Raw genomic sequence first — 18,661 nt, forward strand, 5'->3', positions numbered from 1 at the left:
TGACCATTTATTAAATATATAAAAAATAAAAATTCCATTTTATGTTTTGTCAATTATGCAAATTATAATGTGAATACTTTTTTAATTTATAATTTGAATATATGGATAAATTTTTAGCTAAGTGAATATTTATAATCTAATTGTTTACACATATATTTAATTGTTTATAATTCAATATGCATATTATTACATGAATATTTCTGTAATTTATAATTTTATCATGTGGATTAATTTTAAATTAATACGTCAATATTTTATAATGTGATTTATTTGTTATATCTATATTACTTATAATATAGTACTATATTTTACTTATATATATATTCTACAACTTTCTTAAAAAACAGTGGAAAATTGGCTTTCTTTGTATTGTTTTACAGTACAAAAACATTTTTATATTTCATAAATATTATTTTAGATATATGCATAATTTTAAAATAATACGTGAACTATTTTCTAAAGAATTTCTTCTGTTTTATGTATTATTTATACTGTAAGAATAATTAAACTTTATTTTTATTAGTGAGATTAGAATTTACATACCTTTACATATTTCTAAAAAAGAGAAACTCCAGGAGTGACTTTGTTCTACTACATTACAAAGGACTTATCTATACTACTCTATAGTGTACGAGTTTTTAAAGTTTGAATCCGAAGTCTAAGAAGCAATTTCCGCCGTTGATGACATCAATCCTATGGTCCAAAGTAGAGGGATTCGCATCTACAGTAGTACTCACTGTGCAAGCGCACTTCACTCTGGGGAAATCTAGAGCCTCCAGAACTGTTTATTGTGGGCTACTTCTACACTTCCTGTACATGCAGCGCTGCAGTTTGCAGCCACTCCAGTGTCTTGTGCTCCCCTCTCTGACCTTCTCTTACATTAGCATCATAGGATTTCTTGTGGCCAAACGCAAATAGCAGAGGATGGTGTGTATAGCAAGTTGTTGCTTTTCACGTGTGCACAAGGCATCATATGATTTTATGTGGCCAAACTTTGTTCCCAGTTTGTGCGGAATATTGCGTTTTTTAGAGAGTATACCATGGTACTAATATCTGAGACTGATATTTTTTTAGCGTATGCATGTTCTTCTAAGTTTTGAGACCATAAAAATATTTTTCTTCCAAAAACAAATGTAATTATAAGATAATTCTTTTTATGGTATGCATCGCTAAACAAAACTGACAGCGGACCCGCGCCATGCAGGCGAGCCTAGTCAGCGCCGCTTTCGTATCCAAACGTGATTTGCACTGTATTTGCATGACTGAGCCAAGTTTTTACACCAGTTTGATATATGCCGCAAGTTCTAGCATCAAAGTGACCATTCACGACAAGTTCTAGCACCACCAGTGTAATTGACTTTATCAACCCAATGGGCCGGTGGGCTCCTATTATATCGATCTTTGTTGTTGCAAACATTTATATAGGTATTCAATGCGTGAATTATGACAGTGTGCCCTGATAATTTTATCTTGATTTGGGATACTATATAGGTGTTTCCGAAGGGATCCCCGCTGGTGGAGGACGTGTCGCTCGCCATCCTGGAGCTGGCAGAGGAAGACAAGCTGACGCGCATCGACGACAAGTGGTTCAGCCACCCCGGAGCGTGCGTCGGCAGAGGGCGCACCGGCGGGGCTGGCGCTAGGCTCGGGCTGTGGACATTCCGCGGTCTGTTCCTCATCAACGCCGTCGTCTCGTGCCTCATGCGCCTGATCCACCTCGCCACGTTCATCACCCGAGAGCGCGCGCGGGGCGAGCTTAGGGCCGACACGGAGCCCTCGACGGGAGCGCTGCCATGGCTGTGCGTGCGTGGCTCCGGCGCTTCGACGCCTTCGAAGGACCGCGAGGCGAGCCCGTGAGCAACGGCCAGGGAAAAGAGGAGGTGAGTCGCCCCACCGCAGATCGGCAAGAAGGAGCCGTGGGAGACTCTGACTCTACTCCCGCTGGAGACACTCAGCTTCTGCCCCTGTTTCGGAGGAAAGCTCAGGGCCCGTCGGGGGCAGCTCAACAGGGCCATCTCCCCATGAACCTGCACCATCAGCCTTGGCGCCCATGTAATGTAAGTGCACAGCACATGAGATCGTGTGAATCGTACTAAAAAAATGTTGGGAAAGGAATTTATCACATGCCATGTAGATTGCGATTATACATGCGGTAGGTTTGGTATAAGAATTTCATAACACTTTTTTCTAGTGTCTAATCTAACGGCAAGGAGGCAAACTAGCGGAATCTTATAAAGTTCATTTGCATGTCTAATGCGATCTGGACGAGCTCTTTAATAAGGGCTACACCAACTGTTGAGCAACATGATTGTATTAAAAAATATAGAATAAACTAATCTAACGGCAAGGAGCCAAACTAGCGGAATCTTATAAAGTTCATTTGCATTTCTAATGCGATCTGGACGAGCTCCTTAATAAGGGCTACACCAACTATTGAGTAACGTGATTGTATTAAAAAATATAGAATAAACTAGAAATACTCGTCTTGTATTTCAAATAGACCATGTATTTCTATATATATATATGTCCACGAGGCTCAAGCAATATAATGAACTATTCCACCAATCCTCTCTCTACCTTCTAACATGTTATCTATCGCAAATCGACCCTAAACCCTAGCCACCGCCGCTTCCGCACTTGCCTGCCGCCTCCGAGACGGCCGGCCTTCATGACCGCCGCCGGGGGCCGCGCCGCCCGTACCTAGGTGTCGGAGTAATGGGCCACGGGTAGGCTAACCCGAGCCCCAGAACCTTTCAAGACATCGGGGCAGGCTGCGCCCCTCAAGACCCCAGGACGAAGAGCCGCCTTCTGAGAAGTCGGCGGCAAGGCGACCGACTGTCCACTCGCGGCCGAGTCCCGGGGACGACTTCAGGATAAGCCGACTCCTGACTGGCGACTTTCAGAGAAACCGGCTTTGGGGAGTCGGCCCGCGACTCCAACAAACCCCATATCCTCATCAGGAGGGACAGGACCAGGGAGTGGCTACAGTAAAGCCCGCTCCCGTCCCTTACCAGGGGCAGGCATGGCTACAGCACGCCGTACCCGGGGAGATCTTCGTGCGGCGTGGCACTGTTGCCGTGCCGGCCCTGACATCAGCACCGAAGGACCGAATCCTGCGCCCACGACGGCTTGTCTGTACAACCCTGGGGCGGCGGGTCCCACCAGCCAGTGGGACCCCAGGAGACGGCAAGTGCGCCACCAGTCAGCCCCCGAGAGTCGGCCAGACCCTCCCCCGAGGCCCACGCGCCATTAATCAGATGTGACGGAGAGTGGCAATAGTGATCGCTCGCCAGGCGGCGGGGCTGTTGCCACGACTCCATGACCAAGCCCGCGTCATCAGAAGCACGGCTACAGTAATCAGCAGCCGCCAAGACCCGCCCGCGGCGGTCGCGGCCTGTCGGCTCTGTACCTAGCCAGTCGGCGGGCCCCACCAGTCGGCGGAGAAGACGGAGGCCGGAGGCACTGATGGCTGGGCCCGCGTCCAGCCGGATTACCATTATACCCCTGGGGGTAGGCCTATATAAACCCCCCAGGGCACCCATGCAAAGGGTTGGAATCCATTAGCTCTAGACCAGATCATCTAGGAGGGAGAGAGCTAGCCTTGCCCTCTCCTACCTCCAGAAACAGCTCAAGGAGCAATCGTGTAAACACTTTGCCATAGTGATCATGCGGAGACCCCGCAGAGCAGCAGTAGGGGTATTATCTCCCCGGAGAGCCCTGAAGCTGTGTAAGATTCGCCGGCGTGCATGTCTACGCCTCATCCCGTTTCCAGGCACCGGCGACGTTCTACTCGCCCCCACCATGATAAGCCATCCTTTGGCATATGTCGCACCCAACCCCCGACATTTGGTGCCCACCGTGGGGCCTGGTGCACCGTCATCCGGAGACATGTTCTGGACAGGAACCCTTTTCCTCCCTGGCGAGCGCAGCCAGCCAGGCACGCCAGACGGAGTTTGCGCCGACGCACTACACGGCATTGAGATCGCCTGCGCAGCTAGCCGCCTCGCCGAACTTGTCGGCGAGGTTCGCATCTCCGACGAATCTGCGTCCAACGCAGGCACGGGCGGCTCCAAGAGCCTCCTCGCGGGCCTCCTCGATCAACTCCACGTCACCGGCGAGCCTGCCGTGGACTTGAAGTCTGTAGGTTCCACCGACCCGATGCTGGTCGACTCCGACACCGCGTTGCTCGACGCGTTCCCCGCTAATGTGGTGGTCTACGACGAGCCTCTCCCTCGTGCGGAGAGCGGCGGAAGCACCGTAACCGAAGTGCTCGTCATCGGTCATGACGAGCTCCCCGGCGGAGGAGCACATGATCCACTTGGCGCGGCGCTACAAGACCTGACTGCGCCCATTCCGGAAGACGCTGACGCGGAGACGTTGGAGGCGCGCCGCCTTCAGCTCGTCGAAGGTGCGAAGAAGCTGGCTAGCATGAGACGCTTGTCAGAAGCCTACCAGCGAGAGATGGATCACGCTGTCGGTGACTCGCCAGCCCCAGCTGGGCCCAGCCGCCTTGGCACGGTCCAGCAGCGCGGCGTAGCCATCGCCAACCTGTTCGGGGCAAGTCGCCCTGTGTACGCTACATCTGCGGAGAACATTCGAGCCACCCAGGCGGCGGCGGACGAGCTGGACAATTTCGAGGGCGAAGAGCGCCGCCTGATGATGGAGCGAGTCCGGTGGCTCCTCGACGCGGCTGCCACGCAGAACGAGGCCAGCTGCCGCACAGAGGCGCCGCAGCGGCAAAACGACGACCTTCGCCGAGACCAAGGCGCGACGTCTCGAACGCCGACTGGCGGCGCCCGAGGAAGAAAGTACAGGGATCCGACTACCAGCCACAGTCGGACTCACATTACCATAGAGCACGACCGAGACGGCCGCCTGAGAGCAGTAGAACGACGGGACGACTGTCCGCCTCCTCCTCCTCGCAGGGAAAGGCGAGTCTCCCCGCCGCCTGTTGATCATCCGACTCTTGGCAACCGCCTTGGCCGCCGAGAGGGAGTCGGGGAAAACGACGCCCGCCACCGGATCGACTGGCTTCACCGATCCCTGGCGCTGGAAGAAGAAGACGAGTTGGGTCCGCCTTGTTTCGGGCCCCGCATTCGAGACGAGCCCTTTCCCAAAGGGTTCACACTCCCAAGAGACACGCCCAAGTACACCGGCTCCGTGAAGCCGGAAGACTGGCTAGTCAACTACTCCACGGCTGTCAGCATAGCGAACGGCAACAAGCGTGTCGCCGTAAAATACGTTCCGCTCATGCTCCAGGGCACGGCCCGAACATGGCTGAACAACCTGAAGCCCTGCAGCATCAACACCTGGGTCGACTTCACCGAAGCATTCGTCCGCAACTTCACTAGCACGTACAAGCGTCCTCCCAAGCCTCGTCAGCTCTCCTTGTGCATGCAAGGTCCCGACGAGTCGACTCGCGACTACCTCACGCGTTGGGCCGAGCTTCGGAACTCCTGCGAGGGCGTGCACGAGGTGCAGGCTATCGAGTACTTCACCGCCTGGTGCAGAGAAGGCACCCTCCTCAAGCACAAGCTCCTCTACGACGAGCCAGAAACCCTCGACAAGCTGCTGATCATACCAGACAAGTACGCCACGGCCGACTCCTCCATGAAGGCGGAGATTCAAGTTAGCGCAACTGGCAAAGTGGCCCCTCAAGCTCCAAGAACTCCAGTGGGAGATGCCAGTCGGCGGCAAAAGCAGATCGACCACAAGCGCAAGGCCCCGCAGCCGGCAGGTTGCGACAGTCGAAGCCCAGCAGCCGGATGGGCAGCCTTCACCCAAGCGACAGAAAGGTAGCAAGCCCAACTGGTTGCCGGCCTTCTCATACGAGCAAACCCTGGATGGTCCTTGCAAGTTCCATAGCGGCGCGAAGCCGTCGAATCACACCACCCGGAAGTGCCACTGGCTCACCAGGATCGCCAAGGGAGATGGCCTCCTACCTCCCCCGCCTGCTGGGCAGCCGCCTCCGCCTCCGCCCCAGCAGCCGGCTGTCAGGCCAGTCGGCGCAGTACAAGACGAATACCCTGAAAAGCACGGAGCCTACGTGGTGTTCACCAGTATGGCTGATGATCGACGCAGCAGGCGGCTGTAGCGACAAGAGGTGAATGCAGTAGCATCAGAGACACCAGAGTTCATGCACTGGTCCGAGAAGCCTATCAGCTAGAGCAGAGCTGATCACCCAGAGGTGATGCCGAGTCCAGGCTCTTATGCTTTGGTCTTAGATGCCACCTTTGCCACGGATAGACGAGCTGCTCGTTTCTCGCAAGTTCTGATAGACGGAGGCAGCAGCATCAACATCCTGTACAAGGACACCATGGAGAAGTTAGGAATCAAGCAAAGACAGCTTCAGAACAGCCGGATTGTGTTCCACGACATTGTTCCTAGGCTTTCCTGCTCACCAATTGGCAAGATCCTGATGGACGTCCTCTTTGGAGACAAAGATCACTTTCGCCGAGAGTCAGTTTGGTTTGAGGTGGTGGACATTGAGAGCCCATACCATGCACTACTCGGTCGACCCACCTTGGCCAAGTTCATGGCAGTCCCCCACTACGCCTACCTCAAAATGTAGATGCCCAGTTCCAGGGGAATTCTGACCGTAGCCGGCGACTACCGGAAGTCATCTGCCTGTGGGGCTGAGAGCAGTCGGCTAGCCGAGTCCCTGGTGATCGCAGCCGAGAAGCGGCTCCTTGAACGGGTTGTGGCGATGGCCGGCAAGCAGCCAGAGGTGTCGCCTAACCCGAAGGAGTCAGAGGCTGAGGGTTCGTTCAAGCCGGCCAAGGAGACAAAGAAGATACCCTTGGATCCCGAGCACCCAGAGAGGTACGTTGTCATAGGCGCAAACCTCGACAGCAAATAGGAAGGCGAGCTCATCGATTTTCTCCGTGAGAATCGGGACATCTTCGCATGGTCCCCCAAAGACATGCCAGGTATACTAACGGAATTCGCCGAGCACAAATTACATGTCCGATCTGATGCAAAGCCGGTCAGGCAGCCCCTGCGCCACCTATCAGAAGAGAAGAGAAGAGTTGTCGGAGAAGAGATAGCCCGACTCCTAGCAGCCGGCTTCATTATGGAAGTATTCTTTCCAGAGTGGCTAGCAAATCCGGTCCTGGTACTGAAGAAGAACAAGCAGTGGTGAATGTGTATTGACTACACGAGCCTCAACAAGGACTGCCCCAAGGACCCGTTTGCTCTACCAAGAATTGATCAGGTGATAGACTCCACCGTCGGATGCGAGTTGTTGAGTTTTTTGGATGCATATTCAGGATATCACCAAATCAAGCTGAACCCGGCTGACAGACTGAAGACCGCCTTCATCACGCCGTTTGGAGCCTTCTGCTACCTCACCATGACGTTCGGCTTGAGGAATGCCGGCGCCACCTTTCAGCGTTGCATGCAGAAGTGCCTCCTCAAGCAACTCAGGAGAAACGCCCACGTCTACGTGGACGATGTGGTGGTGAAGACGGAAAAGCGTGGAACACTACTGGAAGACCTCAAGGAGACCTTTGAGAACCTGCGCCGATTCCAGATCAAGCTCAACCCCGAGAAGTGTGTCTTCGGAGTACCAGCCGGCCAACTCCTTGGCTTCCTGGTCTATGAATGCGGCATAGAGTGCAACCCTGTAAAGATCAAGGCCATCGAGAGGATGGAGGTACCCAGCCGACTGCTGGACGTGCAAAAGTTCACCGGCTGCTTGGCGTCTATCAGCCGATTTATCAGTTGGCTGGGCGAGAAAGCTCTCCCCTTATACCAACTCATGACGAAGACCACTTTTTTCGAGTGGAACCACAAGGCGGACGAAGCTTTTCTCCAGTTGAAAAAGATGCTGACTTATTCCACCCGTTCCGGCGGCTTCGACTCCTAAGGATCCTATGCTCCTGTACATCGCCGCCACCAGCCGGGTAGTCAGCACGGTCATTGTAGTGGAGCGCATGGAGGAAGGCAAGGCACTACCTGTCCAGAGACCGGTATATTACCTGAGCGAAGTACTGTCGGCCTCCAAGCAAAACTACCCCCACTACCAGAAGATGTGCTATGGTGTGCACTTTACCGCCAAGAAGTTGAAGCCTTACTTTCAAGAGCATCCAATCACTGTGGTCTGCACGGCCCCACTTGCCGAGATCATCGGAAGCCGAGATGCTTCTGGCCGAGTGGCCAAGTGGGCCATAGAGCTGGCTCCCTACACCATTCACTACCAGCCCTGCACCGCCATCAAGTCACAAGCACTGGCTGACTTTCTCGTCGACTGGGCCGAGACCCAGTACCTACCTCCAGCGCCCGACTCCACCCATTGGCGGATGCATTTCGACGGCTCCAAGATGCGCACCGGCTTGGGAGCCGGCGTCGTCCTCACTTCCCCTAAAGGCGACAAGCTCAAATACGCACTGCAAATCCATTTTGCCGCCTCCAACAATGTCGCCGAGTACGAGGCGCTCATTCACGGGCTCCGGCTTGCCAAAGAACTTGGCATTCGCCGGATCCTATGTTATGGCGACTCGGACTTAGTGGTCCAACAGTCATCTGGCGACTGGGACGCCAAAGATGCAAACATGGCGAGTTACCGTTTCCTCGTGCAGCAACTCAGTGGATATTTCGAGGGGTGCGAGTTCCTCCATGTGCCAAGAAATAACAACGACCAAGCAGACGCCTTGGCACGAATCGGCTCTACCCGCCAAGCAATACCATCTGGCGTCGCCCTTCAGCGCCTCCTCAAGCCGTCTGTCAAGCCTTCACCAGAATCAGACTCCATCTTCGTGCCGGCTCCTCCCGAAGAAGTCGGACCCGACTCCAGAGCCCCGGCAGATGGTACGGGGACTTCGACAGATGGTTCCAAAGCCGCCACAGTTGGGGCAGGCCCAGGGACTGCAGTGCCCGGCCCGGGGACGGTGGCGGCGGGCTCGAAGACTCCAGAACTCGGCCCAAGAGTCGCGCCAGTCGGCCCGGGGACTTCATTAACCCAGCAAGCGGTTGTTGACTCCAACCCGCCGCCTCCCAGCCCAGCCGCCCTCGTCCAAGTCGCAGTTCTGGCAGCCGAAGAAATAGCAGCACCCTCATGGGCCTAGCCCATCCTCAAATTTCTGGTGAGCAAAGAGCTGCTAACTGATGAGACCTTAGCTCGGCAAGTACAACGTCGAGCGGCAGCCTACACCATAGTCAACAGAGAGCTGGTCAGGCGCAGCGTCACTCGTGTCTACCAGCGCTACGTAGAGCTAGAGCAAGGCCAAGCTATTCTCAAAGACATCCATCAAGGCGAGTGCGGCCACCATGCGGCTTCAAGAGCACTCGTCGCAAAAGCCTTTTGACACGGTTTCTTCTGGCCGACTGCCTTAGAAGAGGCCAAGGAATTGGTCCAAAAATGCAAAGGGTGCCAGAAGTTCAGCTCCAAGCCGCACCAGCCGGCTTCTGCACTCAAGACCATCCCCATTGCCTGGCCTTTCGCAGTTTGGGGTCTAGACATGGTGGGACCATTCAAGACGGCACGAGGTGGCTTAACTCACTTACTTGTCGCAGTGGACAAGTTCACCAAGTGGATAGAAGCGAAGCCAATCAAGAAACTGAACGGTCCGACTGCCGTGACTTTCATCTCCGATATCACAATTCGGTATGGCATACCACACAGCATCATCACCGACAACAGCACAAATTTTGCCAAAGGCGCCTTGGCCCGTTTTTGCGCAACACAGGGCATCCGACTAGACCTAGCGTCCGTCGCCCATCCACAGTCAAACGGCCAGGTGGAGCGAGCAAATGGCCTCATCTTGTCCGGCATCAAGCCCCGGCTGGTCGAGCCTCTGGAGCGCTCGGCTGGCTGCTGGCTCGATGAGTTGCCAGCCGTCCTCTGGAGTCTGCGCACGACTCCAAACAAGTCAACCGGCTTCACGCCTTTCTTCCTCGTCTACGGTGCCGAAGCCGTCATCCCAACGGGCATAGAGTTCGACTCCCCGCGAGTCACCATGTACACCGAGGAGGAAGCAGAAGAAGCACGTCAAGACGTCGTCGATCTGCTAGAAGAGGGACGGCTGTTGGCACTCAGCGGTCCAGCATCTACCAGCAGAGCCTGCGCCGATACTACAACATGAAGGTCAAGCCAAGATCTTTCCAAGAAGGAGACCTTGTGCTCCGGCTGATCCAGCGAACAGCCGGCCAGCACAAGCTATCGGCACCTTGGGAAGGCCATTTCATCATCAGCAAAGTGCTTGGCAACGACTCCCACTACCTGATTGACACTCAGAAGCCCCAAGCACGCAAGAGGGACGACTCCGGCAAAGAGACAGAGCGGCCATGGAATGCAAATCTCCTCCGAAGATTTTACAGTTGATGTAGTATGTACCACGCTACCTTTTGTATTAAAGTACCAAGACTTCGGGCCCCCCGAGACGAGCTCGGGGACTGCCCTCTTTTGTCTATATGATAAAAATTATGCCTGTGAGTATATTACTCTTTGTTATGCCGCTTGGCGCCGGCTCGACAGGTCGGCCCGGGGACTTGCCGCCTTGCACTATGAAATGCTTCCTGCAGCCGGACAAGTAGTGTGCGGCACCTAAGCCATCTCCTGTCAGAAGCCGCAGCTCGCAGAGCGACTGTACGGTGGGCAGGAGTAAGGTAGAATGGGCGTTCGCATAAAAATGGCTAAGGACTCAAAGCATAAAACATAGCTTAAGACGGCTTCCAGCCTTTTTTTCGCAAACCGACTCTTGAATTGTCGGCTCGCCGCCTTCTATTCAACTTGCTCAAAAAACTCTAAAAACGGCTAAGTACTTGCCTTCCCAAAGTAGCCAAGCATTTGATCCAATGGCAGTCCGCAGAGCGGCTGTCCGACTGGCAAGACAGGCAACTAAGGGAAAGTGGCAAAGGAAAAGGCCAAAAGAGCAATGAGCAAGAAAAGATAGAATTCGGATAAATATTTACATAATATAGGCCCTTGGCCGAATCTTCGAGCAGAAGTTCAAAATACACCCCGCGGGTGGAGTGTGAATTAACAAGTTCTTCAAAGACTACTAAAGAAGATAAAATAAAGATAAGGCGGCAGCTTAGGAAGCGGCAGACGGATTCGGAGGGTCGGAGGAGGTGGTAGCGTCAGGCATTGGGGCGGCTGGCTGGGCAGTCTTGGCTTGATCGCCTCCGGCAGCAGTCCGCTCGGTCGCACGCGGCTCATTGCTGGAGGCGCGGTTGAGTTGAGGCTGGCCGTCTGCTCCATCTTCTGGTGCTTCCGTCTCGCCTCCGTCCTCCGCCTCGCCTTCCTCCTCGACACTGGAGCCGATTACCTCCGTCGAGTCCTCGCCGTAGTCTGGATTCATCCCAAACCACTCCGGTGGTACCTCCTCGCCGTCTTCAGACCGCTCGGGGACGAAGACGCTGGTGTCAGTGTACTCGGCGATCGCCGTGGCACGCTTGACGAGGGCGTCTTCCGCGGCTGCTAGCTCCGGCTGGGCCTCTGACCGGAGTGTGGCCAGCCGGTCAAGGTCCAGCCCCGGATACCATGCCTTGACGAACTCCAAGGCCCGGCGCGCCCCAGCTCGGGCCGAGGAACCCTTCCAGGCCTCAAGACGACCAGCCGCGACCTCCAGCCAGTCGGCAGTCCGACCGGGGGTGCGCGGAGCCTGCATGTCCGGCCACAGGGCGGCAATCGCCTGGGCGCCGACACGTTGAAGCCGGCGCAGCATCCGGTGAGTCAGCCGAAGGCGAGCCTCGATGCTCAGGATATGCTCATCAAGGGTTCGGGGAGCGTCGGCGGCGATCTCTGTGCCTTCCGCCCTCCGACCTTCACGATCTGCCTCGATGGCTTGGATGGCAGCCTGCGAATGCCCGGGAAAGAAGTCTGCCAAGACGGAAGAAATGAAGAGGCAAGTCAAAAACCAGGAGTCGGCACGACTTATAATTGGCAGCTCGAAAAAAGAAAGTAAAAGAGACTCACCATCAACAATGTCTTCAATCTCATGGAAGCCGGAGGCCAGCATTGCCTCTTTGTCAGTCCAGGAGGAGCGCTCGCTCGCGAACTCGGCCAGGAGGGCGGTTTCCGCCTCTTCCGCCTCCTTCTGCGTCTTCGCAAGCAGCTCCTTCTGCTCTGCCAATTGTGTGGACAGCAGATCGCGCTCTGTGGCGAGCTTGCTGCACTCCTCCCCCTTGGCGCGCAACGCAGAGTTGGCTTCGCTCAACTACTGTTGAAGAACAGCGTTGGCTTCTGAAGAGAAGGAAGAAAGAAGGCCTTAAGTCATCAGTAAAGAAGGTCGCCGGGGAGATTCGGCCCGACTACTCAGCAGTCGGCCCGAATCTCGGGGACTACAGCCCGCGGGTGCGCTAGCGCGCCCCCGCAAAGAAGAAAAAGGACTCACTCCGGCTCTCCGACAAGTTGGCGGTCCGCTTGCCCGGCTCTTCAATGTTACGGTTGAAGGCAGTAACACGGAGGTTGTGGTAGTCCTGCGACAAAATATTTCAGACAAAAGTAAGTACCCGGAACTCACCAATTGGAGTTCCGGGCCGCTTGCTCAGCAGCCGGCCCGAAACTCGGGGACTACACCCAGTGGGTGCGCTGGCGCGCCCCCACAGAGAGGAACAAGAAAACAAGGACCAAAGAGAAAGCATACCCGGACGGCTGCCCGCGATGCCAGGTATGCCTTGGTGCAGTTATGGATGGCGTCGCCCTCAGCTCGAAGCTTCGTTTGGACGTCCAGAAGCGCCTGGTTCAGCAGCCCTGTGCCGCCTCCTCGCACCCACCCAATGGGCGCGGCGCTCGTCGCTTCGGCGTCTGGGATCGCCGAGCTGGCGGTGCCGGCCTCCAGGGGGCGTGGCGCCTAAGTCGCCTTCTCAAGACGGCAGCGTGTTGGCGAGCCGACTTGAAGGAGTAGCCTCGCCACGGCCTCATCTTCAGTCGGCGGCACCGGCGGGTCCACCGGCTGTTTGCCTTGCGCGCCCCCAGATGGCGGCGGAGGCGGCGGCGGAACGATCACGTCTGGCGTGGAGGAGCCGCCGCCTTCCCTCTCCATGATGGGGTTCTCGCCGCCGGCTTCCCCAGTCTGCCCCGTGAACTCCGGAGGCGGCGGCGCAGAGTTCAGTGGGGTGACGAACACCGCCGATTGGCGGTGCGCGGCCCCCTCAGCCTGCCGCTTCTTCGCGGCGACGGCTTTGGCCTCCGCCAATTTCTTCTTGGTGGAGGCCTCCGCCTTATCGGCCTCCACCTTCTCCAGGCGGGCGGCCTCTTCCTCGTTGCGCTTCTCCTGCGCATTCCTCTCCATCGCCTCCCGGAGGTTAGCAGCGGGGTTAATCCACCGAGTGGTGGCCGACGTCTCCGCTGACCCCATGACGGAGGCGGCGACCACCCTCTCAAGAGTGAGGGGAGCCCTGAAGCGAGGGAAGCAAGTAAAAGACTCAGACAAAGCTACAGAGAAAGAATAAAGTGTCAAGACGGAATACTCACGCGGAGACCAGTGGCGGCTTCTTCACTTCCTTGCGGAAGCGGATGGCCTTCGCGGCCGCGTCGTCCCGCTTGGTCGCCGCAGCCGAACTCTTGGGCTTCTTCGGCCGACTGCCGAACAAAGTCGGCACGGCCCTGCGCTTCTTCCCGCCGCCCGGAGCACCCGGCGCGGCAGAAGAGCCCGCACCAGGATGGCTGGCTCCTGGCCGGGGGTGGGAGGGGGGAGCTCCTCATCATCGTCAGGCCAGTCCTCTTGACTGGCCCCGAGCCACGGGCTGCCTCCTCCCTCGGCGTCGTCTTCCAAAGCCGCCGCCCCCAGATCGGGGTCATCGACGTCGCTCTCCGCCCGGTCGGCAAGGAACTCGCGGGCCGGGCCCGAGGTGCCGGCTGGTGGATGGAGGAGGGGATTCTGACCAAAGCCGACTGGTCAGGCCGCACAAAACAAACTCGGCAAGAAAGAAGACAATCCAAAGAAAGAGAGAAAGGGCAACTCACTGTGGGTGTGGGGTTGGCGCGGGAGTACGCCTCCTTGCCAAACCGCCAGTCCTCCAGGAGCTTGCTGTCCGAGAGGTAGTTCACCATGTAGGCCACCTCCTCGTGAGGCATGTCCTTGGTGCACATCCGACTCGGGTCACGGTGCCGGCTCATTTGGCATATCATGTGGGGGCGACCTTGGAGCGGGAGAACTCGGCGCGCCACGAAGGAGGCCAGCAGGTCTGGACCAGTCAAGCCCTCTGACTGCGCCAGTACTCGGAGTCGCGCGACGGCACCGGCTCCCGCAGGCGTCAGCGACTTGGCCCGGTACGACCAGTTGGGCAGTCTCCCAGCCGGCGGGCCGGCTTCGAAAGCCGGCAGGTTGACCCAATCGCCCCTCGCAAAGACGCTCTTGACGTAGAAGTACGATCGCTGCCACATCTTCACCGACTTTATCAACTTGATGATGGGGAAGGGGTTGTCGGCTCCCGATCTCCGACCGGCGATGAACGCACCGCATTGAGCCGGCACGCCTGTAGCCTGGGTGCCGAGCTTGGAGTAGAAGAACTCCCCCAGAGCTCGAGGGTGGGGAGGACTCCGAGGAAGCCTTCGCACAAGGTCACGAAGGCGGACAGCAGCACCACCGTGTTGGGAGTGAGGTGGTGCGGCTGGAGGCTGTAGAACTCCAGAAAAGAGCGGAAGAAGCTGCTCGCCGGTAGCCCCAGTCCACGCAGGCAGTGCGAGCAGAAGATGACCCGCTCGCCCTCCTCCGGCGCTAGGGAAATCTCCTCCCTCGGTGCAAGACGCACCCGCACGTAATCTTCGCCGGGGAGCCGACGAGTCTTGCGGAGGAACTCGATGTGGTCGTCGTGAACTTCTGAGCCGTCCCAGGTGCCGGAATGCACCGAGGGAGGCGCGGCGGCAGAAGAAGAACTCATCGTGAGCTGATCGCCGCGGCATTCGTCAAAGCTTGGGCGCACGGCGGGGCGAGGAAGAAGAAGAAGGAGAAGAGCAAGGAGTAGTGGGAAGGAGGGGCGTGCGTGCTCTGCCGCCCCCCTTCCCCTACTTATAGCCTCATGGGCTGCGAAGCTGAGGGGGCGGTCGTGGGATTTACTGCGCCCACGACCCCCACGTTTCCACGAGCCACAGCGGATCCGCTCGAACGCCGAGGAACGGTAATGGCAGGCCCCCTCCTACGGGCCTATCCCGTCACGCACGTAGGCTGGCAGACTGGCCCGGCCGCGCGTTGCCACGTGACAGGCCCAGAATGGGCGGCGGCCTGGAAGCTTAGCCAGCACGCTACTTGGATCCCGCCAGGACGTTCGAAATATTGTGCAAGTCAGAGTTGGGCGGGTCCGACTCCTTCTAGTCAGCCCGGCGGAAATCAAGCAAGAACCATTTGTCAAGCACCCAGAAAGAGAAACTGCTGAGGCTTCTCGGCCGATCGTCCATGGCGCCTCACCAGCTTCGGGGACTACTGTCGGAGTAATGGGCCACGGGTAGGCTAACCCGAGCCCCAGAACCTTGTTGGAAATATGCCCTAGAGGCAATAATAAATTGGTTATTACTATATTTCCTTATTCATGATAATCATTTATTATCCATGCTAGAATTGTATTGATAGGAAACTCAGATACATGTGTGGATACATAGACAACACCATGTCCCTAGTAAGCCTCTAGTTGACTAGCTCGTTGATCAATAGATGGTTACGGTTTCCTGACCATGGACATTGGATGTCGTTGATAACGGGATCACATCATTAGGAGAATGATGTGATGGACAAGACCCAATCCTAAGCCTAGCACAAAGATCATGTAGTTCGTATGCTAAAGCTTTTCTAATGTCAAGTATCATTTCCTTAGACCATGAGATTGTGCAACTCCCGATACCGTAGGAGTGCTTTGGGTGTGCCAAACATCACAACGTAACTGGGTGGCTATAAAGGTACACTACAGGTATCTCCAAAAGTGTTTGTTGGGTTGGCACGAATCGAAACTCGGATTTGTCACTCCGTGTAAACGGAGAGGTATCTCTGGGCCCACTCGGTAGGACATCATCATAATGTGCACAATGTGATCAAGGAGTTGATCACGGGATGATGTGTTACGGAACGAGTAAAAGAGACTTGACGGTAACGAGATTGAACCAGGTATCGGGATACCGACGATCGAATCTCGGGCAAGTATCGTACCGCTAGACGAAGGGAATTGTCTACGGGAATGATTAAGTCCTTGACATCGTGGTTCATCCGATGAGATCATCGTGGAGCATGTGGGAGCCAACATGGGTATCCAGATCCCGCTGTTGGTTATTGACCGGAGAGTTGTCTCGGCCATGTCTGCATGACTCCCGAACCCGTAGGGTCTACACACTTAAGGTTCGATGACGCTAGGGTTATAGGGAAATTATGTACGCGGTTACCGGATGTTGCTCGGAGTCCCGATGAGATCCCGGACATCACGAGGAGTTCCGGAATGGTCCGGAGGTAAAGATTGATATATGGGAAGTCCTGTTTTGGTCACCGGAAAGGTTTCGGTTGCTATCGGTAATGTACCGGGACCACCGGGAGCGTCCCGGGGGTCCACCAACTGGGGCCACCAGCCCTGGAGGGCTGCATGGGCCAACTGTGGGAGGGGACCAGCCCCAGGTGGGCTGGTGCGCCCCCCCACAAGGGCCCAAGGCGCGTAGGGTTTGGGGAGGGGGCGCCTCCACCTAGCTTGGGGGGCAAGTTTCCCCCTCCCCCCCTTGGCCGCCACCCTAGATGGGTTTGGGGCTGCCGCACCCCTTGGGGTGGAAACCCTAAAGGGAGCGCACCCCCTCCCTCTCCCCTATATATAGTTGAGGTCTTTGGGGCTGCCTACACATGAGTTTTGACCTCTCCCTGGCGCAGCCCTACCCCTCTCCCTCCTCATCTCTCGTAGTGCTTGGCGAAGCCCTGCTGGAGTCCCGCGCTCCTCCACCACCACCACGCCGTCGTGCTGCTGCTGGATGGAGTCTTCCCCAACCTCTCCTTCTCCCCTTGCTGGATCAAGGCGTAGGAGACGTCACCGGGCTGTACGTGTGTTGAACACGGAGGTGCCATCCGTTCGGCACTAGGATCATCGTTGATTTGGATCACGACGAGTACGAATCCATCAACCCCGTTCACTTGAACGCTTCCTGTCGGTGTCAAAACCGGCAAATCTCGGGTAGGGGGTCCCGAACTGTGCGTCTAGGCCGGATGGTAACAGGAGGCAGGGAACACGATGTTTTACCCAGGTTCGGGCCCTCTCCATGGAGGTAAAACCCTATGTCCTGCTTGATTAATATTAATGATATGGGTAGTACAAGAGTGGATCTACCACGAGATCGAGGAGGCTAAACCCTAAAAGCTAGCCTATGGTATGATTGTTGTCTATGGAGTTGATGAAGTTGTCCTACGAACTAAAACCCTGCGGTTTATATAGACACCGGATAGGGTTAGGGTTACATAGAGTCGGTTACAATGGTAGGAGATCTTGAATATCCGCATCGCCAAGCTTGCCTTCCACGCCAAGGAAAGTCCCATCCGGACACGGGACGAAGTCTTCAATCTTGTATCTTCATAGTCCAGGAGTCCGGCTGAAGATATAGTCCGGCTACCCGAACACCCCCTAATCCAGGACTCCCTCAGTATCCCCCGAACCAGGCTTCAATGACGATGAGTCCGGCGTGCAAATTGTCTTCGGCATTGCAAGGCGGGTTCTCCTCCAAATTCCGTGTACTTGTTGAATAAAGTCCGGTTTCTTGTAAATGTTGTGCTCCTTGGCTTCTACGCCCAATAATGGCCGTCTTCCACGTGTCAAAGGAATGCGAAAAGCCAGGGCGTTTTTACATCCACACCCCTAGCCATATAAACGAGCCACCTATTTAACCGGATGGGAATTCAGGTTCAAACCACACCTTCTTCTCTCCGCGAGTTATCATCAGAGCGCTTCCAGCAAAGGTCCATTCCAACATGTCCAGCCGTCGCAGCTCCTCCCCTCGCCCTTCCGGTCCCAAACCCGGGACTGGGAGAGTTGCACCATCCTGCACAGCGAGTTAGTGTCACTTCAGGCCAAGGGATTTCTTCCCCCGGCATACATGGTCCCGGTCCGAGCCGGTCTCGCCACCTACAATGGCAGAAAACAGGCGGAGAGCACCCCTAGTCCTTCTAAAGGAGAGCGGGTGTGCCTCGTCCCCTATCTAATAAGGGGACTGGGATTTCCAATTCATCCATTTCTCCGCGGGCTTCTGAAGTTTTACGGTCTCCAGCTGCACAATCTCACGCCCGCTTCCATATTACATATCGTGGGTTTCGTCGCCCTTTGCGAGCTATTTTTAGGCGTTGAGGCTCATTTCGCGCTATGGAAGAGGTTATTCTGCCTGGTGCCCCGTTCTCAAGAGGGGTCTATCTATCAAGTGGGCGAAGCCGAAGTATGGCGCATCGCCGGGACCGGATACCTATCCGGAACCCCGAAGAAGGCGTCCGAGGACTGGCCTTCGGAATGGTTTTACATAGATGACGTCCCGCTACCGGACCCTATCCGGGTCGGTCTCCCTGAGTTCAACAATGCCCCATTGAAGAAACGCTTGAGCTGGCATCCACGGAGCTCTCAGAGAGAAAGCGACAGAGACGTCCTTTACCTGATGGGCCGGATAAGACTGTTGGCTCATTTCGGACTAACCATGATTGGAGTCATGGCCGCATGCATTATGCGGGGGGTGCAACCGCTTCAATATAGAGGCCACCCCATGTGGGATTTCAACGGG

Source organism: Triticum urartu, chromosome 7 (genome assembly GCF_003073215.2).
Source record: "Triticum urartu cultivar G1812 chromosome 7, Tu2.1, whole genome shotgun sequence".
NCBI lineage: Eukaryota > Viridiplantae > Streptophyta > Magnoliopsida > Poales > Poaceae > Triticum > Triticum urartu.